At 44.7% G+C, this 27,640-nt stretch overlaps 1 protein-coding gene across 6 annotated transcripts in view; it reads right to left on the bottom strand.

The window, feature by feature from the left end:
- Window positions 1-26,473, bottom strand: part of EXTL3 (exostosin like glycosyltransferase 3) — a 142,254-nt gene extending 115,781 nt beyond the window's left edge. For 4 of the 6 annotated variants that reach the window (XM_075144804.1, XM_075144803.1, XM_075144808.1 and 1 more), the window contains exons 1-2: window positions 25,113-26,473; window positions 1,838-1,912 (exon numbers count right to left, since the gene is read on the bottom strand). The gene's annotated coding sequence lies outside the window, so the exon portion shown is untranslated. Of the gene's footprint in view, window positions 1-1,837; window positions 2,402-21,410; window positions 21,508-25,112 lie in introns of those variants that run through there. The other 2 variants (XM_075144806.1, XM_075144805.1) reach the window with 2 other exon arrangements.
- Between the last annotated feature and the right edge of the window lie 1,167 nt (window positions 26,474-27,640).

Raw genomic sequence — 27,640 nt, 5'->3', positions numbered from 1 at the left:
GACCTAAATTCATACATGCAGTCTTCTTGCTTTAATCACAGTCTTCTCCCCTACAAAAGGACTCCAAACCCAAAATCCTTGTCTCCTATATTCATTCCTCCAGCCATCAGGCCCATAAATGTGTTAACAGCTTCTGAAGGTCAATGCTGAGCCTGCTACACACGACACTAGCCGTAATAAGTGTTCTGCAGGCCAAATTATGCCCTCGGGGAAGCCTATGCAGCCCTGTGGCCTTCTGCGGATTGCACAGCTGTCAGGCTGCAACATACTATGTTCTACTTAAGATATGCAAGGAGAAAGAGAATTCAATGGTATCGACTTATTTTAGCTACTGAAGTCAGCAGATCTGACTCTAAACACACATTGGGATTAGATATGTCGATTAAGACCATGGCACGATGGCACCGTTGGTCAATAACAGCATCATTTGTTCTTCATATGACCTCTCTTCTACTTCCAGTTTTATTATTCACCGTCGCATTTGTTCCAGTAGCTATGTACCAGCTGAGAAGAGAGTCCCCACTGTGTTTGGCACATAACAAAAGTCGGGTAAAAAGACTGCTCTGAATCCAGAAGTGTAACAAGCTAAATCAATGCTGTAGCAAGTAGGAATAGAACATCTGAACCAAGGACATCCTGCATGTCACGCTATACCGGTCAGATACAGGAGAAGTTAGGAAGCCACAAATAAGTAAGCCTCTTTTTCCCCTTCTTTCACAGAAGCAGAGGAATTCTCTGCCCTGCTCCCAGGATGTATTTAAACCAACCTGCTGACACACTCCAGTCTCCAAGTGTATTATTTTGTTCTTGTCTTTCGTTAACAAACACCCTCAGTTTTAAAATTCATCATCCCATGTTATCCTTAGGGGAGTCGCCTGCCGGGACCATTACAATAACCTTAATTGTGCAGTGGTCTCAGGCAATCAGTGCAGCCCCCACACTCGCCTGCTGTGCCTGTGCCTGCGTTTTACACGCAAGAGTAGAGTGTCCTCCCAGCTTGCAGACGCCTACAGTAGGCAGTTAACTATTTCAGTCTGGCTACGCCGCTGCACCAGATGGGCCAAGATGTTCCAATTAACCAGTACTTACTAGCTAAAGTCCCTCACAGCACAAAGTTTAAAAATATTTGTAGACACCTCATAAAGCATGGGCTTGTTATTACAGCCCATTAGCATGCATGCAAGATATTTTAATGTGTAAAAATTCCCCATGAAATAACGATTTTCTCCTCTACTTTCAGAAAAAAAATGCCATCCTTACCATGAACTAGGCAACACTTTCCAGTTCTTTTTTCTTACCCTTTCCAGCCCACAAGTCAAGCCAAGCCTTGTTTGCCTGATTTCACAGCACGCCTTTATGAGTAACCCCTACATGTGCCGTGGCAGGTCCCTCATCCACTCTCCTCGCTGAGTTCAACACCTCTGACAAGGCTAGAATAGAGGAGGTGAACCTTTGCTCTCCTGACCCTAGAGCCTCCTCTGCTCTGCAGCACAGGAAGCCACACATGACGCATTGCTAAATTATGTGGCAACACCTTTAATGTTGATTCCCCACAGCCTTGAGCAGGTACAAGACATAACTGCATCAATTCTCCGCTCTGCTGAAACGTGCACACTACTGGAAGTGGGATAAGAATAAAATTTACCACTTCAGATAAAAGGAGCTGGAGCCGACAACATTTGCTTCCCCCAAAAGAAGAGTTAAGCCAAGGGAGCTTGTATTTCTAGGACAACATTGTCCAAGCATGCAGACTTAATGCTGCTCCCCAGTGAAGTCAATTTTAAGCCAGCATTAGGCACTACAGAAAATCTTATTCTTAAAATATTAAGGTACTCACTGTACAAGGTGATCAACTGGAAAACTGGAATCTGTCCCTCTTCTCTACCCAACTCTCTACTCATTTGTCTGGAGCCTATTAGAGAGAAAGAAAGTTGTAAACATAGACAAAGTGACAAAAAAAAAATTTAAAGAAATTTTAAAAAAAAAAAAAAATCAAGAAGTAGGCCAGCTAAGCAATGCAAAACAGACACAGACACACACCCCCAACACTGAGGTCAAGAACTGAAAGAGCTTGCAAAGCTCGCAGCAAGGTCTCTCAAGCAAATGCTGTGATGTTTGAAGACAGCTATGGCACTGGCTGCCTCTAGAGGATCTCAGGAAGGTCAGACCTGATCCAACCCAAGAGTAAAGCAAGATGTTTATATAAGAGAGTAGCAGCAAAAGCCACATAAAACCAGTTACTACAGAGACAGTGGATCACAGCTTTTTGCGACACATGCGGATCACCAATGCACCATTACACATGTGGTCAAGAGCATTACACAGGGAAACAGATTTTTCCTCACTGGCCACAAAAACTACTTTATCAAGACACAGTCCTGAAGAGTTAGATAGGATGTGATCTAGCGTGCACCAAAGAAGTTCCTTGAATAGATTTGTTGTTTCAACAGACTTTATCCCCTTAATAAGGAGCCACTGAACTTCTGCTTAAACCCATTTTGATTAAGCAAAAGATTACCCATAGAATGGTGCTGGGATGTAGACAAAAGGAAAACCCGTTGCTAGACATACATGTTAGTATACATCACACACAGACCAATTATGCTTCAGGGAGACATTAAATCCCCGTTCAATTAATAGAGACACCTCTTAAGATCAGCATTAAATAATTCCCTACGATGTAGAAAGGCAACTGGCTACTTCAGTGAATTGGAATAGAAATAACTCCACATCTCCCTACCAACAAAATCCCAATCAAAACTTGCCCTTAAAACAACAAGAGGTCAGTAGGGAGGGATGGGGGCAGGAATGTTACTACTGCAGTGCTATTGTATGCTTATATTAAAGACTCCTCATCAGAAAATTAAATGAAATGGATGCCTTTCATGTTTATGAATAACAGAGCTAATGGTTTTTATGTAAATGCTATTACTTTCAGCCAGATCTGCAAGAGACTCGAGCCATATAGCCCCATCTCCCCTTGCAAGCGACTCCCCTTCAGGCTGCCAATCTAAATGCAAATTATAATCAAACGGCAAAACCAGGAGTTTTCCGGATGATACTGAAAATGTAAAACTAGGGACAAAGCATACATATCTGAGAACAACCCTCCTCTTCTGGAAAGACCTGCTGATTTCACATTGCTTTTTCATTCTGAACATACATAAAAATTAAAGTATAACTTGGTTCTCATTTACAGCTGTATTATTTACCTATACAGCAAAGAGCATAATCTTCTTCCATTCTATTGCCCTCGGTGTTAAAACAAGGGGGGCAGGGGGAAGTTTTTCTATCAAGTTGTAGAGAGAGGATCTCTCTCAGAGACGTTACACCTACACCAGGAGCATCCCATCAGCCAAGGATATTAAACCAGAGCAGTAATAAATCCCCAGCTGGACTTTGCAGAACAAATGGCACTTCTACATTTTCAGGGGGAAATTTCTCCTTGGAACAGAGTTGTTTGTGTAAGTCAGAGGAAGAAGGTGCTATCACAGGATGGTTATTAGGAGGCAGAGATACAAAACTGTTGTCAGCACAAGGAGCGTCATTCTTGTAGCATAAAAGCTTTTTGGAAGAACACTTAAATCCCGACCCCTACCTGGAGCATGTACCAAGTCAGGTCCTTTGTCAGCACTGATTAAAACAAGGTACTAATGGCAAATCTGAAAATAACTAATATTAGAAACTGCACTGTTTGGTAAGTAGAATGCACAGAGGAGAAATTAATGATTAAAACAAAGGCCAAAAATCTGACAACCTGACTACGGCACAAGACTGCAAGTGAGTCTCAGAGGGGACTTGCTCTAACTACCACAAGCAGCTAAACACCAAAACTATCATTCCCAAGAGGGGCACATGTCCTCGGAGGGATGCAGCTAATTAACAATATAACTATATACATGCTCATTACACGGGTGAAGAGCCTAGCACTTCGTATGTTTTGAAAGCGCATACTACAGGAATAGCCATAGAGCAGAACCTCGCTAATTAACATTAATAACCACGAAACCACTTCTGCAAATGGCTGGATTTTGTGAATTAGCCAGTGAGAGGACATGTAAAGCTGGGAAGGAGAAAGACAATGCAGCCCAGTAGGCACCTGGCTCACTTCTCTGGATATCTATAGTTAAATAATTTATCATTGTGCCTCAATGTCTATGAGTGAATGTGCAGCCTGTAAATAAAGCACTTATTATGCAAGGCCCTGCTAAATCTGATTAGTAGGGTTGCCCATCAGAGAGGTCATTAAATTCAGACTGCCCATCTGAAGAGGTCATTAAATTAAAAAACACAACCCAGACTACCTTCTCTCAGAAACTTTTCACGTGGGCTAGCATTTCGGAGAACTCATCAACTTCTTTTATGGCCTCAAGTTGCACCAAGGGAGGTTTAGATTGAACATTAGGAGAAATTTCTTTACTGAAAGAGTGGTCAGGCCTTGGAACAGGCTGCCCAGGGAAGTGGTGGAGTCACCATCCCTGGAGGTATTTAAAAGACGTGTAGACGAGGCCCTTAGGGACATGGTGTAGAGGGCATGGTGGTGTTGGGTTGACGGTTGGACACGATGATCTTAGAGGTCTTTTCCAACCTGTATGATTCTATGATTCTTTTTCAGCTGTTCTGACATACTTCATGGTTAAACAATTACTCACAGATCTATTGTTTTACACACCAAAACTCTGGCTTTCAATCCTCGATCACAACTTGGAATTGCTAAGGCTCCCCTCTCCTCCTTCTCTTCCTCTATAAGCCTGGTGAAGCAAGTCTCGGTGTGTAGCCACGTGGTGGGTCTTCTCTAGCAAAAGGAGACTGGGGCCCCAACTTAGAGCTTGTCATCACACCGACCACATGTGGGATCAACCTGTGAGCGGTGAAAAAAGGAAGAAGCCCTCCCATAAAAAGCGCATCTTTTCTTTTCCCCCCTGATTCGGACATTTCAGCAACGCAGTTCACAGTACAAGCCCGCAAACAGATGTCCTGGCAGAAGCGGCGAGCGGCAGCGCTGGGACGCAAACAAGCGTTCAGACATGGCAACTCGGGGAGACGCTCCAGAAAACACATTGTGCAACTGCACAGTGGTGCGTCGGTGACGGTGCCACTCAGCCACCCAGGATTTCACACCCAGCCACCATGTGCAAACGTAATCTGATTTAGCAGTCGTATTCTGACTTCAGCTGTCAAACCGCAACCACGGTACATTTGCTGCGGCAGCGCGCACAGCTATGTGCTTGCAAACCAGAGCTGTTCCTGTAGCAAAGCTATTTCCTCCCAGAACCGAAGGTTCAAAATCAGAAACGTACCGGTATCCATACATCATTGCCCAGCCATGCCACACACACCCCAGGCGCCACTCGCACGCTGCTGCACCTCGAGCACCGACTTAACCAAGAAGTTAGGTGCCAGCAATATAAAGATGATTTTCCTTTGGGTGGCAGAAACTTCCAACAATCACTTGCATTTTGCAGTTTTGCAAAGGGAAGGAACAAAACTGGAAATATTTCCCCTTGCAAACTGCTTCCCAATGGCTCCTGTTCTTAGCTGTACAATTCAAGACCATGCTAAACTTACTCAGCACTATATTTTTTATTTTTCCCCAAAACACTTTTTATCATCACACGCACTCACACACAGCCTGTGGCTTCCCCTGCTAAAGCTGAGGGCTTCCCTTTGCAAGAGTTCAGGTTTATGCATGCCAAAACGGTCTGTCCAGCAGTCTTTTCTTACTGCCTTTTGTGAGAGGCCTCACGCTATGATGAATGTGTAGGAATGCAAAGCAGAAGCCTATACAAAAAGAAGTCAGTGTGTGAGGTGGTTTTGTCTTTAAAAGAAGAGAGGCAGGAATGACTTACCGTCTCAATAAAGAGCTCCAGTCTGTATTTTTATTAGATATATTTAGACACCAATGTGTAAAAAAAAAGAAAAAAAAAGCCACAAAAAAACCCCAAAACCATAAAAAAACCCAATTATATTCTTAACATATGGCCCTGGATCAGTCACATGGATATAAATGAAAATAGGCACAGCAGATTCTCTAAACACAGGCATGGAAATCATTTTAATGGTGCATATGACCTACAAAATTTCAAGTAATACCAATCCACACAAAGGTGTGACAGGATTTAGCTACTGCAGGGCTGTGTCTTGTCCCCATTCTCTTGCATTGCATACGCCTGTGCGTATCACAGATACCAAGAAGACAGTAAGAGGGAGGAAGAGTAACTCCTGCTTGCTCCTAATGAACACTCACAAACCCTTTCTATCCTTCTTTCTAAGGAAAAGAAACTGCTCTCAGCACTTTCTGTAGGCAAAAAGGTCCAACTAACACTGAACTTTGCAACATACCGTATCTAAGGTTTCTCAGCGCTTGCTTGAACACAGCTTGGAAACACACCAACACTAGGCTTTTCACTGCTCTCTTGTGCTAGGATCTCACCACACCTTACAGTTAAGGTGTTTCTCCAATACTCATATTTGTCTGTTTTCTGACTTCATTACACAGAGTTTGAGGAGTCTGCAAGCTGTCCAACAGAGTGAAAAGGCAAGTCATGCTGTATTCATTTTCCAGTGGAGAAACCGAGGCAAGGAAGAGGCATATTCTGCCTAAATTTATTTCCTATCTCAGTGGTAAAACTGAGTTGATGCCCCAGTGTGCGGGTTTTGGCTGGGATAGAGTTAATTTTCTTCACAATAGCTAGTATGGGGCTATGTTTTGAATTTTTGCTGAAAACAGTGTTGATATACAGAGATGTTTTCGTTATTGCTGAGCAGTGCTTACAGAGAGTCAAGGCCTTTTCTGCTCCTCACCCCACCCCACCAGTGAGCAGGCTGAGGGTGCACAAGAAGTTGGGAGGGGACACAGCCGGGACAGCTGACCCCAACTGACCAAAGGGCTATTCCATACTATATGACGCCACGCTCAGTATACAAAGCTGGGGGAAGAAGGAGGAAATGGGGGACGTTCGGAGTGATGGCATTTGTCTTCCCAGGTAACCGTTACGCGTGATGGATCCCTGCTTTCCTGAAGATGGCTGAACACCTGCCTGCCGACAGGAAGCAGGGAATGAATTTCTTGTTTTGCTTTGCTTGCGTGTGCGGCTTTTGCTTTACCTATTAAACTGTCTTCATCTCAACCCACGAGTTTTCTCACTTTTACTCTTCCGATTCTCTTCCCCATCCCACTGCAGGGGGAGTGAGCGAGCGGCTGGGTGGGGCTTAGTTGCCAGCTGGTGTTAAACCACAACACCCAGCCATCAGCCTCTTCGCTACCAACTGTCTTCTACAGCACCGCTGCAGCCCAGTGTCATCCCAGGCAGCTCCCTCCTCCCGCTGTGGCCTCTATCCTGCAAGTAACACACAGCTCCAAGAGAAAACTTATTTCAAAATCTGCTTCAAGAGTCAATGTACATAATTCTGCCTTGCACAAAGCACAAATTACTAACGTAAATGATATCTCCCTAGCTTAATGGCAATGATAAATTATGGCCAGTCATATACGTGGACACTTGCACTGAACAAAACCAGAAGGCACACCCAGAGCAAGCATGCCTTGCAACCACTAAACACACATTTCTGTGCTGTATGTGGGCAGCAACTGCTGTCCAGAATATTTTAACAGCAGAAACTGCACTGCTTGCTGTAGAAGGAAAAAAAAAAAACAACACACCACCACAACACAAAAACACCTGAATACATTCCTCCTCATAGTCAAAGCCAGAACATAAGAAACAAGCATTATAATTATTTCCACACAAGAAGGAAAATAAACCCAAGAACACACATAGGGAAAGAAACCACCCTCCAAAACTGGACTTGCAAAATAGTTCAGGGGCTTCTGTGCAGGGCTAAAACCTCAAGCAGAAGCTGGGAAGAGCAAAAACTACAGATAAGCCAACTTCAGGGCTGATGCACACTGTGGAGCCCATAGCACCCCCTCCTCTGCTCCCTTCCCCACCCCAGCGCTGGCTGGTTCCAAAAAAATCAGAACTCCCCTGCCCAGCATCCCAACGGCAGTGAGGCCAGCTGCGATATGTGCTGGCTCCATTTCTGCCCCCACCTAGTGACCCCCGTCATAGCCTGCAGCAGCGTCTGCACTGCGGCAGCACCCCAAAGCCAGTGCAAAGCCTGCAGTAGCAGGTGCCCTAAATACTGCACATCCTTCAGTGCGTGACCGAGTTTCAGTTTGCCTAAAGTTACCCTTTCTGCAGTGGCCTCTGTTACAAGCAGAAAGAAAAACATTTTGCTGCCTTTTGCATCAAGCACAAAACGCATCAACCTCATCAGTGAATGCTAGTCCACCCACCTGCCCAGAGATGCTCATCCACGCGAGGTGCACCATCCCCTCCATCCCAAAAGGATGCATTCAGTGCGTCCGGCCCAGGTTCCCCAGCCGGGATAGCGCTGGACCCAAAATCCTTGAAGGTTGCACGCAAACAAACCTTCGGCAGGAGCAGAAACCGGGCTCTCACCCCACTGTGCTTCCTCCAGATAGCGGAAGCACAGCTCGGACACACTCACTCTTCACAGACAAGTAAAAGCACTTTAAGGAGGGCTTTCTTCCCTCCCTTCACTTTGTTTTAAAGGGCTGAAGAATTTCCTCTGTGAATGCTCCCAATTGTGGCTCACGCTGAGTTATTTTTAAAAGCACAGAACCAGATTTTCAAGACCCTGAATGAGGAAATGCAAAGCTTTTATTAAGCAATAATAGCCCAGACAATGGTCACAATTTCCCAAGGGTCTGAACACCACAGCTGACAATAAGCTTTATTCCTCCACAAAACCCCCTTCACGGGCTCGGAGGGTTTGCTTTGTATGATCTAGGCTCAAGTTAGAGAGTTAAAACAAAAAGCTCTGTGGTCGTTTTCAGTGTGATTTCCTCCACCAATGCACATCTGACCAGAGATAAAAAATTCACGGGGAAAAGACCCTTTACGCTATCTCATTCCTCCTTCCGCTAGTGCAGTAAAACCCCTCCCGGCTTGCTACTGGGACATCACCCCATCCAGCTGGACCTTTCCCTTGTGGATGGATCACAGCTGACAAACTGGCCAATCTTTCCGGGGTCAGTAGGGTGAAACAAAGCCCTTCAACTTTCTTCATTGATATTTGAACCATCACACAATGACTCTCACTAAAATGGCCAGAAACATGCTTCAAACCTCAGACCTGCTAACACGTGGTATAATCAGATCCAGCGACCACATCAGCTCTTCGTTATTCTGAGAAGGAGGAAGTTACAGCTACGAACAGCTTGTACAGTCTTCAAAACTGCCCAGCACCCAGGTTTGGCCTTGTGTAAGCCAATTCTCATTCAATAAGGTGTCGCGGTGGGCCACAACCGATTACCGTTACATCTAAACTAGCTGGTCTGGCTCTCTTTACAGCTAGCAAAAGAAGCAGGCACCTCAGGGGCACATAAAACTTGATTGGTTCAAGATGTCTACTTAGGACGAGATGAATTGTGCTACAGAAATGGTTGTTTTTCTCCACTGATTATGAAGCAGACCTCAGAGAAAAAACAAACAAAAAAAACCCCAACTACATCAGTACAAAAAAAAAAAAAAAAGAATCCCAACCTAAACGCCTCCCACTCAAATGCTGCCCTCACCTTAAGTAGTAAAAAAGGTAACACCATAAATTCATTAGCTCTTCAAACCAAAACGAGAGAATTTTCATTCTCCCATCATCTCTCCTCTTCCTTGTCCCAGCGAAAGCACAGCATGGCCGCAGTGAACTGAGGTTACAACTAACCTTGCAAACAAGAAGAAAGCTTAGATTCAATCCGATCACTTCCCAGTCTGGTCTACCACACAGCCAGGAGAGAGAAACCACAGGACCTCTTTTTTCCAGCTTACCACATCTTCAAGGGGTTGCGACAACATTTCCTAATCTTCTGCATATTGTCAGTCAGTCTGTAACCAAGAGAGCTTCTGCACCCGCAAGGAGAAAATAAATTCTTTAACACCCTTCACAAATACCTGCACCACTGCTGCTACTGGTGCGCCCTCACCAGAACAGCCACCACAAGCTGCAGATGTGAGAAATGCGTGCCTGCTGCATCTCTTTCCCCCCTCCACTGCTCATACAGGTACGGACACTGGAAAACGGTTTCAAGTTTGTCTACAGCTTCCTAAGGGAGAGAAGGAAAAGGTGTTTAGAGGATTTAATTCAAAATATGCTTCATCCCCTTCTCTTTTTCAACACTGCCTGTAAAATTAGACAAACACCAATAGCCTCTATCATCCTTTGTCTTTTTTACTGTAAACTTCAAGGACTCTTGACCCAATGTAATCCCTCAACTTGGCTTAAAATGCTACTGAAAAATTATTAATAATCTGCTTGCCTGTAAAACGGCTGTCCATGTTATGCATGCAAGCAACTGCATACTCTGTCCAGAAAAGTATGCAGAAATTCAGGATATGTTCAGAAAATGGATGTACTCAGAAATTGAGGATGCCAAACACACCCAGATATTGCCATTCAGAGAATTCACAGAAGCACTTTTTGTGCAGCAACATCTGTAAATCAAAGCATATTATTTTCCACCCTCATAATCAAGAGATTTGCTAGATTATCTAGAGATCTGTCTGATCATGACAGACAAAGCTGTTGAACCTCATGCAGCTGCCTGAAACACACACTCAGGCAAAGAGCTTACTCGTGACACCGAACAATAAACGCGGCCCCTTCAATGCTCACTTCCAATTAGCAAAACTCTCGGTGAGACAAGGAAAGAGCCCGTCACAGCAAGAGGAGTGGCCACAGGTGACAAATGTGCATGCCAACAGCCGCTGCTTGGCAGACGAACCGCAGTCCCCGTCTAACAAAGTGAGGATCAGAGGCAGACTGCAGTCAGTGCTTCATCTGCAGTCAATGAGAAGCCAGAGAGACTGGAATATCGCTAGGAGGACAAACAGCAGAACTTAAAAAGGCAGCCTTGACAACAAGCGTAGCTTCAATTAACAAGCTGTATTTGCAAGGCCAGACTCCAAAATGCTCCTCAGCAGCCAATCATCTAACCGTTGCTTAAAGACATACCATTATAAGAAGGAACCGGGCATCAGCCGGCTGAACAACTAATCCTAGCCAGATGCTAAAATTACCAGCAAATAGGTCAGTCATATATCCTACAGCATTCAGGGCCCTCCAACAGGGAACAGTCACGCACCACCACTCATGCACCTGTGAGAATGGTTTAAGAGGTTCTTTGCAGTCCCAAATCCATTTGCCAAATGATACTTCATTTTGTAGTTCGGGGGAAGGCAAATCACAGCCCACCTCACGGCTGAGAAGCCTTTTCATTGCTATCTTTCCAAATCATGTTATGCAACAAGTAATTCACTCCTACACATGTAGGAGCAAAAATGCCCTTCAGCATTAATAACAATTCTAGATTACTATGATCTTAATAGAAATAAGATCACGGAGATTTTATTATACAACTCTGCAAATTACTTAAATCAAGCAGAAAAGTACAAGGTTAAATTAAGACTCCTTTCCTGCTCTACCCTTCATACCTGCCTGTGAGAGTACATACAACAAAATTAAACACAGCTGTTAACTTTCAGCTATTTATGGACTTATGGAGGATCCAAGCACATGCCTCAAAAAGCATGTGCCAAGGATAAGTTATTCCAGGTACTTTACGAGACACTGCTCTCAAAAGAGAGTGGTGACAGATACAATCTTTGGAAAGATTCAGGACTGTATTGTACTGAGCCTTCATTGCCATCAATGACCTTTACAGTAATATGATAATTATTTTAGCATATAATGAATTTGCTGCATTACATTTGCTCTCTGGGCTACTGAAGATTAGCTAGGAACTGATCAATTGTAGGCATAAAGTTCCCATGAAGCGGAAAGCTACAATGGAGATCCTACTGCCTGTATCAAAACTGCAGCAAGAAGCTTGGGGGGGGTGTATAAAGAGAAAAAAGGTGTCTTAAAAAACAGCTCATGAGCTCACCATTTACGTAAGCTTCCACCAGATTCACGGTACCAGCAGCGAGATCCCTGCAGTCACTCAAGCAGGACTGGTCCTGAAGCCACATCCTTATTGTTTTGAATCGCAAGATTTACTTATGCCAGCAACAAACCCCTCAAAGATAACCTCAAAAAACCACAAGCTTCCCAGGAGTTTGAAGAACAGGCTGCACAGTAGCTCTGAAACACAAGCAAAGTTGCACGGTTTAGCTCCAGTTCTACCATCAGCTCATTCAGTTGACTCATACGACTTCAGACACCTCTTTGCACCTCCATTTCTTTGCCTGCTTGGAGGTGTCAGTGCTTTGTCATTTTGCAGTAGCATCTCAAAAAACACATGGAGTTGTCCGTATCTCCTCAACACAAAGAAAGGAGATGCCACAGTCTCTTTCTAGATACCCTTATCTCTGCAGAGGGTAAAGCTTCCACAGAACATGTGAAGCCAGCGGATACCAGCGCCATGTCTGTTGATCTATGCCGAAACCTCAGCCAGCCAGATTGTCTCATTTTTTTTGGATCTCATTTTCAATAGATTAAGAAAAATTATCCCAGGGGTATGGCAATGGACCAGAGCGCAGGAGATCATTTCAAGACATCTGTAATAGCACACAATTAACAACAACTCCTCAATTTTGTCTTATGACCTCACTCATTACGAAGAGTTTTTATCACCCTCAAATAACATCTTCACAAACACTCCCCCCCCCGTCTCCGCCAGGTCCTTCCTTACTGCCATTATAAGCCCGAGGCTTCTCTTTCTTCCCCTTGAGATAGAGTCAAGGTAAGATCTTAATTTCCTCTACCATCTGCAATGAAACTGCCTATACACATGTGCCAAACAAGCTAGAATTACACCATTAATTTCAGCTTAGTCAGCTCATGCCACAGACTAAGTCAATATTTGACAGATATTTAGCAAGGACTACAATTTATTTAAATTCAGTGCATTGTGCCCACAGGAGCATATATAGCAAAGGATGGGAGACAGCAGGACACGCTGCTTGTGACTTGGGGGACAAACACTAGATAAACACAGACTTCTTTTGGCTGGAGACCTCCTGTTGTCAAAACAGGGGTTGAGGGAATAGAAGGACCAGTGTCTCCTGAGATCAGTCCTCCAAACCAGGCCTGCTTCATGAGAAACAAGCAGCCTTCCTGCTAACACCACTATGTGCAAGCGAGAACATCTCGTCTTTCAGAGAGGCAGGGTTGCTAAGGCAATCAAACAAAAGGCTTGTTGTCTGAACCAGTCCACAATTTCTCAACACATCCCCATAGCTGCTAGCTATAGGGCAGTTCAGCCCATACAAGGAGCTCCAGCTAAATCCAGACTCCATCGCAAAGCCATGCATCTCTGAGCAGTTCTTAAGAGCAGTTAATGTTTTCTGGTATCTTCACAGCTGCTCCACAGCTGGCAGAGAACAAGGAAATTCTGAGGAAAAGGATTTACGTGAAAATAATGCCAAAGAGGAGGAAGTCAGGTCAGCAAGCAGAGTGTGAGGAATAAAATAATAATAAACAGAACAGATTAAGCACAACTTCACCATAAATTGCAACTGGCCCATTACTCTTACTCTTAGTTTTCAACAGAAACCATGGAAAAAAAAAAGAAACCATCAATTGCAGGACAGTCTCTCAGCTTCCCACCCCCTTCTGCAATTTTTATAAGCTTCTGAAATCCAGTTGTTTAAAACAAGCACATCCCAGCAGATATCAATGCTGTGAGTCAGCAATGTCTCTTCACAGATGTGATCTCTCCCAAAGTGACTGTTTTCCAGAGCAACATCTCCAGACCAAGCGCAGCGTCAGCGCAACTCGCTCTTGAGTTTTCTGCCAGCACTGTTTAAAGGAAGAAAAACTGCTGAAATCACCCAGCATGCCAAGTTGGTTAATGACATAGCAAAGAAATAGGTGTCAACTTTCATATGAAGCTGTTCCAAGTTAGAAGACTGACATTTTTCCTCTTTCAATATAAAAAGCTAGAGAAAATAGAAGCAATTCCTTAAACTGCCACTTCATTTTCTCACGATAGCATCGTCTCCCCTCCTCCGTGACTGCAGGCAAATACCAAAGCTTCTGGATCCCTCTAACCCTGTTGCATGTGCTGGTTCATCTTGCTAGATGGCCAAGTTCTTTGCTCACATGAGCCCTGGGAAATGGTACCAAAATTGAAGATCAAAAGAATAGATCAGTGAAAAATCCCAATAAACAGAGCATCGGGGGGGAGGGGAAGTGTTGATACAAACCTCCCTCTTACACATCCAACCACAGTAAGTCCCCTCCTGTCAGCAGATATGAAGCATTACACGGGTCAGAGCTGCCACCAGCAGAGAAAGCTGCTCATAAAAACCAAAGCTACATGTGTGAAAACTAAGTATTTCTTGTTTTGTACATAACTGTCTGGGAGAGGAGGGTCCAAACACCAAGTAAACAGTCCATGTGCAGAGCGTGGAACCTCCCCCCAGCAGCGTCCCTGGGACCCTGCAGGGAGCTAACCTTGCTTGGTGAAAGGAAGGTGCCTGCAAAGATTCAAGATCCAAATTCAGAAGAAACTCTGTTTCTCAGTGCTGCAGCTCACTGAAGAGATGGTTTTGTTTTGGTTTTGTTTTTTTTTTAATTCAGCTACTGAGTAAAACTTAAACTAAAAGATACATATCAAGGTTTATAGCAACATTCTCTCTTGCCCCTGGACAAACTCTTTAGCTACAGAAGTTGAAGGAAATCACACCGACAGCAGCGGACACACATACGTATCCTGCATTTGAAAGCACAAAGAACAAAGCTCTGCTGAATCTGGGAATTAGAGAGCCTGACAGATTTAACTCTGGTTTATCCCCTAGCAAATTAACTACTGTTTAAACATGGGGCTTGGGCATTACATCACCTGTTTGCAGGGGATTTTTTTAAAATTTTTTTTTTAAAGCTAAACCATTCTTGTGTTCACAGCTTGAGGAACATCATTCATTCCTAAAAGACTCAACAAAATGAAGGGGTGGATCAAACTCTTTGTAGGAGCCCTGCAAGCAGGGAAGCACACACCTAAACTGCTTTGCAAGTTCAAACAGTAGAAGATCTTATCTAGAATTTAGCAGGAAATACAGAGTGCCCCTCAGGTCTGTCTATTCAGATTCAAGGATGAAAAGCCCACTTTTTCAAGTTATGATGTGCAAAAACCAGCCTGATTAGGGGGCTGAAATCACACTGTGCTTCTGCTCACCCAGCTCCAGTTCAACGTGGATCTAAGGAGACATGTGGTTGGGTCCCATTTGATTCTTCCACTCATTTCTGTCATCTATGCAAGTAACTCCAGCATTTCAGTCCTTCTAGATACCACGCTGCCTTAATGGACCGGACTGAGAGGCATGGAAGGACCAGCTGCAAACTGAGCTGCTGGAGATATTTACGGTGCCTGTTCTCTTGTTCCAGCTTGGGCACTCATTTTGGAGACTTATTTTCCTTTGAGAGACGCAGATATCCGTCAGTGCAGTTTTGTTTCTCAAAACTTGGCAGAACCCCAATTTTGCAGCACCTGCTCTTTGACGCTTGTTTCACAGAGCTTTCTTTGGTGTATTTGAAGGACCAGGCTCTCACAGCCTCTCCACATACAGCTTCGGAAAACACACAATGCAATGGGCTCTCATGTGAGAATTCATATTAAACTTCAGACAATCTGTTTTGCCGACCCTTCGATCTCAAGAGTTGTCAGATTTTAGAGAGGAAAGAGGAAGAATGCCAGAAGAGACATTTCGAAAGGGTAAAAGGAGGAACCATTGGTTTTGTCCCTGAGAAGAGCAGGTTTCGCACACAATCACACAGTTTGTGTGGAGTGAGGCCCTCTCAGATGTTTGTCATTTTCCTACATACCAAACCCACAGTGGCCTGTGACCACAATCCAGTGACATCGAGGAACAAGATTTCACAAGACTTTTGCTAAAACTTTGTAAAAATAATAAAAAAGGGTTTTTTTCCCTAAACCTGGTAAGGTTCTATGACCTAATCACATTACAACCTGTTAAACTATAAAAAAAAAAACAACAAAAACAAACAACAAACAAAAAACCCCAAACAAAAAAAACCCAAACCAAAAACCCAAACAAAATCCAACAACAAACCACAGTCCTTTCATCATCACGCCTCTAGACATTCAAAAATACAGTGAGAATTTTCTCCTTAGATTAAAAAATAAATGAATAAAGCATTATTTTGAAATAACACCACAGACAAGCAATTCTGGATCAAAAAAAACCCAAACCCCAAACACGAAAAACCCAAAGTTGCAGAAAAGCACATCTGTGGAAGTCCTGTTAAAGACAGCTTAACCTTTAAAAAAGCCAGAACTGTAATGCACACAGAAGAATAGGTTTTGCTGTTAGAATGTAATTTAAAAAACCAAAACAACTCAATTCTGCTCTATATCAAGATAGCCAGGAGCTGATCTGAGAGAAAGTCAAGCAAACAAATTTTCTCTCCGAGATTCCAAAAGGTCATTGCAAACAATTACTAAAATGCAATACTGAAAACAACATATGCCAATTCTTTTTTTCAATTTAACAAGACATCTTTACTGCTCCAGTTATTACTTGGAAAGAGTAATAATCCCAAGGATCGCATAGCCAGTTAAATAATTATACTAATACCAGGGAACCATTAAAACTGCATTTCAAAGCGAGTAGGATACACAACTGTGTTTCCTCTTCCTCTCCCTCTGCTTTTGCATAACACAGTTCCCAAAACAGATCTCATCTGCAGTTAAACTTGGGCCAAAATGAAGACATTCCTTCCCATGTATGGGAAATAAGGGAGATTATTAATTTCACTTCTCATAACAGAAGAACAGAAATCATAGTAAGAAGGCCTCAGAATAAAAAGTCAGGCAATAAAAAGAAGCGCCAAGGTCTGAAAAGATTTGTACCAATACCACATGTCTTTCCAGCTGTCTCACTGCCAAGCAGCCTTCAAAACGGGGCATTTTCTTCTTTCAGTGCAACTCCAGTCCCCATTAACAGGAACTGCGTGTGTCAGCACAAACCAGCAGCATGCAGGAACTGAAAAATGAGCATCCTATTCTAGTGACCTTCATAGTCATATACAACAGCGATCCATTCTTGTCCATTCAGCGCGTTCATTTGTAACAAGTCCCCCAGCTTCATTAAATTACCCTCGTTGGTCCTGAGCAGACTCCAGATTTGCAATAAAGATAAAACAGCGCTGGAACAGACCTCTGACACAGCACAGCAGCTGTGTCACTGTCCCACTACCTATTCTGCATCTGCCCAAGCCTTGCAATGCTCAGCCACTCCTACCGCAGCCAGGGGAAGGGGCCAAGCACATACAGGCATTGACCTCCCAAAGTAGCAGGTGCCCATCCCTACCATCCCCTCCAGCAGCAAAGAAGCACCAAATCCAGCTTCTCACTGCTCTGCCTCTCGCTCTGCCTTTTGAGTAACAGAAACAGGGCAGCTCATACCGGGCACCTATCCCTCATAGCCTTGGGGCAGCAAAACTGAGAGTAGCAGAGCTGGGTAAAAATATCAAAATACAGATATACTGCCTGCCCCCTGCCAAGTGAGCGAGTCTCAGCCTCGGGCACTCCCAATGCTCATATCTCACATCTTGGGAGAGCCAGGTTGGACTCAAGACAGGACTATCCCAATGCAGGAACATTAAAACAGTAAACTAATGGTAAGAAAAGGGGAGAAGGGGTGCCTAGCAACTTCCTCCCCCCATCCTACTGCTAAGGTAACCCCCCACCTCCCCCCCAAAAAAATAAAAGCAGTTTGCTGTTGGATTATCAAACTGAATCACCTCACTGAGGCATCATATAAATGACAAGGACTGCAGGGCTGAGAGAAGGAAAGGGACCAAGGCCATCCCTTCCAGCAGCAAGCTATGGAATCAGTTCAACCGTGATACGAATCCCGAATCCAAAGGTCAGTGTCAACAAGTACTGGGCAGTACTTCCCTACATCACAGAAGCACTGCGATATGCTCAGATACTATGGAAACATTAACCTCTATTTCCTACAGATTTATAAAGCACAAAAGCAGGGGAAGGTGACAGAAGAATGCGGGTATAATCCCTTCCCTCCCCAAAAAGCTCCACATAAACATATAAATAGTCCGTATGCAGTATGCTCCCTCAATACGCACACAACAGCTTTTGGTAAACAGGCTAAGAATAGGTGCAGGGACAGCAAAGCATCCAAGCAAGACACCCCTGCAAAGCAGCATTAAGCTCACAAGAAACATTGGCAATGCTTTAATCAGTTTTAAGAAGAGGAAATTCACTTTGGTTCTTTTTATAATACCTACTCTATTACATTTGTCAAACAGCTGCCACTTTCTGTCCCAGATATAGCTACTTTCAGTGGTAACCAAAAGGTCTGCCGTGTCTGCGCATGTATTATAGATCAGAGATGCATATTAAAACAGACTCAAGATCTGTCTAGAGATTACATGTCACTCCTTCCAAGTCAATGGAATTATACAGAGACGCAAGTCGGTGCAAAGCCTGGGTCGTACTTGTATAAACTACTCTGGAAGATGCTCTGGGCCTTGCTGCCTGAGTAATGTCGTCTGAAACACAAGCTCAGTGAGACAGACATTCAACTGATGCAAAAACATCTTCTTCCCCACAGCTCCTGTGACAAGGAAGAAATAATTGTGTTGCTTGGCCTTTCTAATCAAAATCATCATTGTCCTGGCAATGTAAAAGTCATTTCCAGAGAAAGAGCAGGTCTGATTCCTGAGGGGCGGGGGGGAAATTAGCTTCTGTACAAAAGCCTTGAGATACCTGCCAGCTCCAGCTCAATCGTTACTCCTAACTAACTACACCCTTGAGACACTTGCAAAAGGCTTGGTGCTATTCATCACTGCCACAATGTAAAAACAAAGTCAGAAGACCCTGGAGGCAAATGTGAGAAACCAACTACAAGACTTCTTTGAATCTTTTTATTATTATTTTCATTAAATCTTAATTTTTCTTAAGAATTTTAAGATTAGTATCAGCAATAGCACTTCGCAGACATTACTGATTTACAGCCTTCCCATGAAGTAAGGTAGCCTCAAACCTGTTTTATAGGTAAGAGAAGAAGTTTGCAGACTACGACAGAGCCCAGCAGCAAAAACCCAAAGATCTTCTGGGTTATCAAATCCTAACTGCTCCGCTAGAAAGGAACCACATCAGAATCGACTCTGTGTTCTGCTTTTAGTAAGATCAACAACCACCCAGAACCATTACAAGGACAGCTCTCGCCTTTCTCCAGATCCTTGTTTTTGCCTCCTGATGCAGGGTTGAGAACTTGCAAGGAAAGGCTTAACAACAGCTAATTGTCAGACGCCACAGTAATTAGTGGCAACTTTCCAAGGCATCCATCTCTGGCTGGTTTTCCGATAGCTGGCTCCTCCTCAATCCCCACATTAAAATGAAGGTACACAAGGTAGGCGGCAGATTCATTTACAAGTACCAAGGTCTTCCCAGGAGAGATGCCTAAGGAAAGAAATATCTTACCTAAACAATGCATGGGTTGGGTTTTTTTTTCTTACCATTTGCTATGGGACTGCTATCTTTATTAATAATCTAAGAATGATGTTAACCTATTCACTGACATATATTACTAGATGTTCAATGCATTTCTGGGAGTCAGTGGGCTGTATGTATCACATGTTATCTCTGACCAGCGAATTACCTCTAAACGAGGAAGACAGGATCGTACTGTCCTGTCTTCTGCCCACCTGCTGGTTACACATCACGGCTTTGATGTTACTATTCCACTTATATCAAAGGTTTCCAGCCTATTGTATTTGCAGATCCTTACAAGTTTCCCTGCAGACAGAAAGGCTCCCAGTAGTGGATTCAGGACTGCTTTGCTTAGACTTTGTAGACCCCTCAGAAAGAGGCTCACACCATCGCTCTATATATTTAGGCTCTGCTCTCAACTCTGAGGCTCCCCACTTGTTTGGCAGCTCTTCTTGTCACAAGCTCCAACGTTTTCATGCCAACCTTTTCCAGGCGTCATCTGCATGTCAGCAGTACTCCGCAGCATATACTCCACTCAACACGAACACAATCCAGAACACATCACTTCCCACTAAGTGCCTACACAGAGCAGACCTGCAGTATAATTACTTCCTCGTGCCCATAATAGAAACACTAAAAGACGTGTACAGATTTCATCCCGATGCACTGCTGCATTACATATGATGCGGAGGCATTTAATCAAGGGAGGAAAAGAAAAAGAAGCCTTTCCCACATTCAGTGACGTGCTTAATTCCGTCACATTCAAATCTGGACCCACAAGGTGGGGTACATACGGAATGGGAAACAGAAAAGCTTATCTTCACGTTGAAAATTAAGACGTGTTGATGGGACAACATCACAGAGGGTGTTGATGGTTTTAATTGTACTGCCTTTTGTATAAGCAAAGGACCCAATTTCCACATCAAGTTGCCAAAGTTGAATTCATCATCTATTTGACTAGAGTTAGAAAGTACTCAACCTGTTGAGAAGTGTCCCCTAAGGAAGACAACCCATGTATAGAACAATTCATTTCCTGAAAGCAGCATTTTCGCTTTCAAATAAATATAATTAACTTTCAAATGAATCCATAGATGACCAATATACTGGCATAGATGTAAGATGATTACATAGCTCCACAATCCTTTCATGTTACTCTGAAGGGCTAGCACAAGACAGTAAGAAAGCTTGTCCTACAGAGTCAGATGCCAGAGTATACACTTTAGCACAGCAGCACTCATACCAAAATGCAACAGGAATGGAAACAAACCTCAGGCTTCCTGCACTGCCACTATCCCTAAGAAGAATGTCAGCTAAGAAGATACCTGCAAAAAAGCATTTTGTGAAACAAGACAGATAAAAGGCTAACCAGCTGGAAACTATACATTAAAAGGGAAAGAAAAATGTTACTTGTGCAGTGGGAAGTGTTATTAGCATTTTGTATTAGAAGAAACTTGAGAGGGTTTCTTACATTCATGGGTTAATCCCATGTTCTGATACTACTCTCAGGCAGCCATTTGCATTAGAAAAGTGACACACTTTCTTAATGCACCAAAACCCATGGGCAAGGGGGAGGGCAGGGGACAGGCAAAGAAAACACACACCCCCAACTGCAGGCAATGAGATCCCAACCAGTTAAGAAACTGACTGTAAGGGCAGAAATTCTGAGACTCATTAAAACACGCGCCTTAAAAAAAAAAACCACTCCTTTATATCCATTAGTGACTACAGATTATCTGTCAGTTTGGAGTTTTAGGATTCCCTCCACCCCTGACAAACATAAAAGATTGATTTGCTTGATTTATGAGTCTCGATTTTCTGTATTTCACTTGATTTTATCAATGAGGGACGAGTCACTTTGTAGTGTTATTGGTTACGACAACATAGCCCTGAGAAACCGATGCCCACTCACCACGAGGTAGCAGGGGCAGATGCCAGCAGAGGGAGCACAGCACACCTACACACTTCTTATACGAAAGACTGGATATCGTAAACTTCTTCAGCAAATGCTAAATTTAAAAAAAAAAAAAAAAAAGTTAGAATTTGCTTTAAAATTGCTGTACTCTTGTAGGGAATGTCCAGCAAGTGAAGGCAGAAGCTACAAAATGTCCTTTCAAATTCATCGTGATAGATTAGTCAGTCCTCTAAACTGCGCTTGCTTGGTAATGGACATCAATTAACTAATAGCAATGATTTCACAAAAATGGGATTTCAATTTGCACTTCAAAACTGGCCCTGCAACTGCTGTGTAATAACACCAATTTACCTGGTCGGCCAGAGCTCAAGGCTTCCTACGCCCAGGCAATCCAGGGATCGATTAGCTGTAAGCCACGACGCTGTACATGCTTCTGTCTTTATCCTTCCTAACAAACCCCAAAACCTCAAATTGGCTTTGCACCTCTTCTCAGGCAACATCCACCAACATCATTTGCATCTGACAAACAGCCGTCTAAGCTGCAGGAGCCAAACTCAACCACGACAATCCCCAGTAAGCAGTACTTTCAAGTATTCTCCAAGAAGAAAACTATGGGCTCTTTGCTTTTGAGGATATGTCGACATTGCAACCACAGAACTGCAAGCATATTCATGCTAGCTTTAGCTTAGCGAGCACCGCCTGTGTCAGCACGGGTTATGAGACTACTGGAAGTCCCAGTTCTGCCCCAAATCCCACGTGAATGCTTCCCCTACTGCCTAGCCACATACTCACCTATCTGTACCGAAATGGTGCATATCTAAATATGCCTATGAGTATCACTTGCCTTTCTCACAAGGAAGCAAACAAAACCCCCACATATTTTGCTTGCTGGGTGGTTAAGACATAGGAATCCCAGTCTGGGTTAGGATTCATTCGTACAGTAACAGCAAAAATTCCACCGTGGGTTAAAACCCCAGAGCTAGGAACTGCTTCAAAATGCTCACAGTCTGTTGCTGCCCCAAAAAAGGGGTGTTTAGCAGAGATCACAGGTAGAGAAGTGAGACAGCAAGCACTGGGAAAACCTATTTGCTGATGAGGAGATGAGATCCAATGATGAGGAGGTCCCTTCCAGTTCAGCGTTTTTGTAGGGTTTCCAAAGCAGAAAAATTGCCTCTGGACTAGGAACCAATTCACATTCGACTGCTGTGATCTTGGCTTCAAACAGCTAGCATATGTGGTTAGCTGCATTTCCCACCCGGGTGAAATCATTATTGTGGGCAGGAGGAGGAATGCCCTGGGAAAACAGGCGAGGCAACTGGGAGAGGTGATAGGAGTCAAACAGCAAGGAGAAAAATCAGGCAGCAGAGACTGAAAGGAAAAAACACAGCCAGAAGGAGAGAAACAAACTCTAAAAACTTAAGATGATGGTATTGTGGCATTTCAAGACATAATAGTCACGGAAAGCAGACTCAAGATGGGCTCTGGCTCCACATATGCAAGCAAGCCCTGGGAATGCATTAACAACATTCAACTCATCAGCTGAACAGTCCCAGAGATCCACACTACAAATATTCAAGGGAAGATGATGATGATCTTTCCCGTCCCATCTGAACAGCACATGAACAACCCTCCCATTTTGCCATATATCGTTGAGAAACAGTCTAAGTGAAGGCAATTCAACAATCATGTTTTCCTTGTTTTGTGTATTTGCTGCTTTTGCTCTGACTTGACAACTGCCAAAAATCCATCCTCGCATGCAAACAAACATGAGAGCTAACAGTCTCCACTTGAAAAATGAGAGAATTTCAGAAAAATATTTTGGACTTCCCTTCTGCAAGAAGACATCAAGAGGTTCAAGAACTGTCTGTACCACAACTGAGCTGCCATAAGAATTTGGCTGTACCGTGCTCAAATGAAGACAGTCAATTACCCCTTCTCCAGAATCTCTTAACACTGAGATGAACTGATGCAAACTCCTGTTTCTGGAATGAAAAACTGAAAAGGAGAGGTATCCCAAAGCCGTGAGTGAATACAGACAAAGCTGCATGTAACAACTGGACTCTCAGATGGTACATGAGGTTAAGGGATTTGTCAGGGGGAGAACACTTTTCTCTCCCCATCACCACATAATCAGACTGTGGTTCATTTCTGATGCTACTTCTGCAGAGAAACAAGCTTAAGATTACTCATTACTTGATAAAACCTCACAACGTACAAAACACACTCCATATTCCACGACCTTTACTATCTTGAATGGAAACACTGATCAAAATACATTTGTAACATCTGTTTTAGACTTGGACATTTCACATACACACATTTCTCCACGAAAACAGAAATACCTGAAGATAATCACCTGCATGTGACACCCCTTTCAGGAAACAAAGTTATTTAATCTTCTTCATAAAGATGTTAGACTTGCAGCACAGAAACCCAGAAATTTTAAAGCCAAGCTATCGTATCGGGATATCAACACACACGCTTTATCAGATGCACGCATAAGCAACAAGAGATCACAAACTAGTCAATGAGACTCTCAATGTTTGAATTTAAATACACACAGCAACAGAACAGCGTATCTAGAAAGCACATATTGCTTCTCAGCATCTTTGTGAATCCTTAATACCGTTTTAACCATTTCCAGCTCCTCCAGGCTCCAAATTGTTTGGGTTTGTACCAGCATAATGGGGTATTAGGCAGTCAGCAGCAATGCATTAGCCCCACATCGGTAAAATTTTTGATTGAGGAAAGACTCCTATGTTTTTGAGTAAGAAGAGACCTCATGTGGGGAAAACAGCTGGGAAAAAAAATAACATGAACCTCAACTTCAGCAAAGAATTCACAGGAGCGTAATACGAGCATACCAGAAACGCTGAGAAGCCCACAGACAACAGCCTTGTCGTTTGTCCTCACCATCTCGCAAGGCAAAACCCCGACCCAAGCAACAGGGAACACGCGCCGATCCGGGGGAACGTGCTGCCACAGGCAGCGGCGAGCGTAAGGGCTTTGTCAAGTTTCCAAGACGCGGGACAACCCTGCGAGACGGCAACAAGCGTGTCGGGGTCAACGTTTTCGGTGACCGTCGAAGCCGGACCGGGCACTAGGCCTCAAGCCCCCACACCGAAACCTGCCTCAGAGTGGGAGGAACGGGACTGCACCGGCCATGGGGGAGGCGACGTCCCCTCGAAGCACAGGAGATGCCGCAGGCAGCCAGGGCAGACGGGACGAGGGGGGTCTCTGTGCCGCCTGCGGCCCCTCGCAGAGTTAGTTGAAAGAGGCGGGAGGGAGGGCAGGCGGGAAGGCTGGAGCCTGTCAGCAGCGCCAGGTGCCATCTCAACCCTCCCGCCATGAGGGACCCCAGCCTTGTAGGACCCCCCCGGCAGAGACCCTCGCCCTGTGAGATCCCCACAACGTCCCTCATCCTGTGAGGGACCCCCCCCCTCCCAGCGTCCCCAGCCCTGAGGGACGCTGCCCCCCCCGGCCTGCCCCTCAGGGACGCCCCAGCCGGGCTGGGGGAAGGCCTCCCCCCCCCCCGCCGCCTCAGGGAGGAGGGGGCTTCCTCCGGACTGTACCACTCCCGCCACTCACCCGGCCCCACGGGCTCCCCCGGGGGTGGTGGTAGGGGGGTGTGCTACCGCCGCGAGTCGCTCTTCCCGCCCCCCCTCCCCCCCCCCCCGTACGTGGTACGGTCCACCCTACCTCTTGGCGCCCTCACTTCACCCTCCTGGCGGAGTCGCGGTCCCGGCGCCCGCTGCGCCGCCCTCCGCGAGTGGCTGGGGGGGGAGCCATAGCCGCTGCCTTGTCTTCCCCCTCCGTCCGCCCTCCCCTGCTCCCCCCCCCCCGATCCGGACACAGTTGGTTTGCTCCGAGAAGCCGGCCGGTCTTCTCCCCTAAACCGCTGGATCTCTCACGTCTTCGGCCATTTCCGACCGAACCGGCGGAAGTTGCCGAAGTGGTGGCGGAACTTAACGGCTTTATCCGAAGGGTGGGCGGAGATAGCCGAACCGGCGGCGGAGCTAACCGAAGGGCTGAAGGGGCGGGGAGAAGAAAGGCGGAGGAGGAGACTCTTGGCTCCGGAATCTGCCGAGAATAGCCGAAGCTCCCCAGCTCTGCTCCCTTTCTCTCCAGAGAAAGGGCCCAAACTGGCAAGGGCTCACACAGTTACCACCCACCCTCTCACGGTTCCGAGGAGGGGAGTATGGCGGCAAATCGAAGGGGAGCTCTGTCCCTTTAAATGGTGGAGGAGGCGGAGCACCTGCTCCCGCCCCGCTGAGTGCCCGCCCACCTGCCACCGCGCATGCGCACTGCGCGGAGGCGCTTTTCCCGCCTAAAGGTAGGCACGTGCTGCGCTACCCCTCTCCCCCCTCCTCACGGAGGAGCCGCCGTGAGGAGCCGCCGTCCCCTCAGTGGCCGACACTGCCTCGCACGGGCAGCCGCGTCCCAGCCCTTTAGCCACGGCAGCCCTGTCTTTCCCCAGCTGTCCCCCAAAACCCCTGTGAGGCTGGGGGTGCACCCATGGAGCTCAGTCAGGCCTCAACCATCTGGGTCAAACCACCGCGGTGACTGTAAAGGTTGCCGCTGATCCCTCAGGAGAGACATCCAGGTGACTCCTGGCAAAAGGGGTTATGAAAACAACTATATTGTGGGAAGCTGATCTAAAGGCTTAGAGACACTGACTGCAGAGCCTGCTTACAGGTACTAAAATACCACTACAGATTTGAATTTGTTACAAAATTACATCAAGATCCAGCCTGCAGGGTTTGCATTAACAGCACAAATTATTGCTCATTTTGGAAAAGTACTTTTAAATATTAGAGTGGTGTTAAATGTCATTAGTGGTTAAATGTTGTTAAGTCACAGCAGCTATGTGAAATTTAGGGCGACAAGTACCGAACATACCATGCAACAGATGATGATTGAAAAAAAAAAAGCCATGGGGAAATAAAGGGGAAAATAAAAAGGCAAGTAATGGTGCCAGCATCTTCTCACAACTAAGCCAAGTCAAACAGGTTCAGTACTCTGCTTCATTGCTTTATGCACTTTAACTGTAATTTTATATTTTAGGAGCCCCATGGAAGGCTTTCATATCTGGGAATCAAATCCCACCAAAGCACACAAACTGACAACTTTTGGGGGATTAGAGAATTTTTACAGGAAGAAACGGGGTTTTATCTCTGTAGGAGTGGAGAGGGTGGCAACTATAGTGTGTCTCTGGCCACAAAGCTCCAGGAATCTCAGCTTTAATAAAACATGAGCACTTCAGAACTGCAAGAAACCACTTTTCCACTGCTCTGCACTTTTTAACAGTCATTTACACATGTGTGAAGAATGCAAGGAGAAACTAACTTTTATACTGAGATGAAAAAATGGTGGGGGGTAAGGCGGGGGGGAGAGGTCTACCCTTTGATAAACAATACAAAATCCAATCTGACAAGCAAGGAACGTGCTGTACTGAAGGGCAGGAATAGGTACTACAGGTTCAAAGGCTCTAAGAAACAATACTTTGTGTTTTTCAGGAAAAAAAAAGACAGACTATGACTGCATTGCACAGTAGAAAGACAAAATTAACATCCGAATCGTTGAACACACCTACGTTGTCCTAGCACACATATCTGTTCCCACTCTGCCATGGCTTGAGGTTTTGCTATTCCACCCTGCTCTACCTGGACCTCTGCACGAGGAAATGGAGAGACAATAAATTCCCTTAGGACCTCGCTGAGGAAGAAATACACATGGAGAATGTGCTCTTCAGGACACAACTCCAGAGAATAATTCTTCTAACTCCCAAAAGAAAACAAGCTTTCAGGATCAGCAGCCAGTCTGGCAAGTCTGTCTTTCAGAAAGCGCTATCAAGGCTATTACACATTATAGTGACAAAGACAGCTTCAGATTTAATCCCCTTCTCTGTATACTTACCTTCTTATTCTAAATTAACAGGAGATCGGTATTAAAGGGGAGTTTTCCATTTCCCTTTCACCAAGCCAAAAATCCACTGCTCAACTGCCTTCTGTATATCCCAACAGAAAATTTACCATGTTCAAATATCTTCATTTTCCACCCTTTCTGCTATCTGGGCTTTTGTTTTCTCATATACAGTATCCAAGAACACACGTAAAATTCTGACGTCAGAAGTGGATCCCAGTGAGCAGAATCTATAACCTATGATGAATAATAGTTTAAACCAGCAAATAAGTTGCACAGAATGGTTGTCTGACTCCTTTCCTAGC

Source organism: Calonectris borealis, chromosome 3 (assembly GCF_964195595.1).
Source record: "Calonectris borealis chromosome 3, bCalBor7.hap1.2, whole genome shotgun sequence".
Classification (NCBI taxonomy): domain Eukaryota; kingdom Metazoa; phylum Chordata; class Aves; order Procellariiformes; family Procellariidae; genus Calonectris; species Calonectris borealis.
The sequence above is the reverse complement of the archived record's forward strand: the minus strand, read 5'-3'. Positions and strand labels throughout refer to the sequence as shown.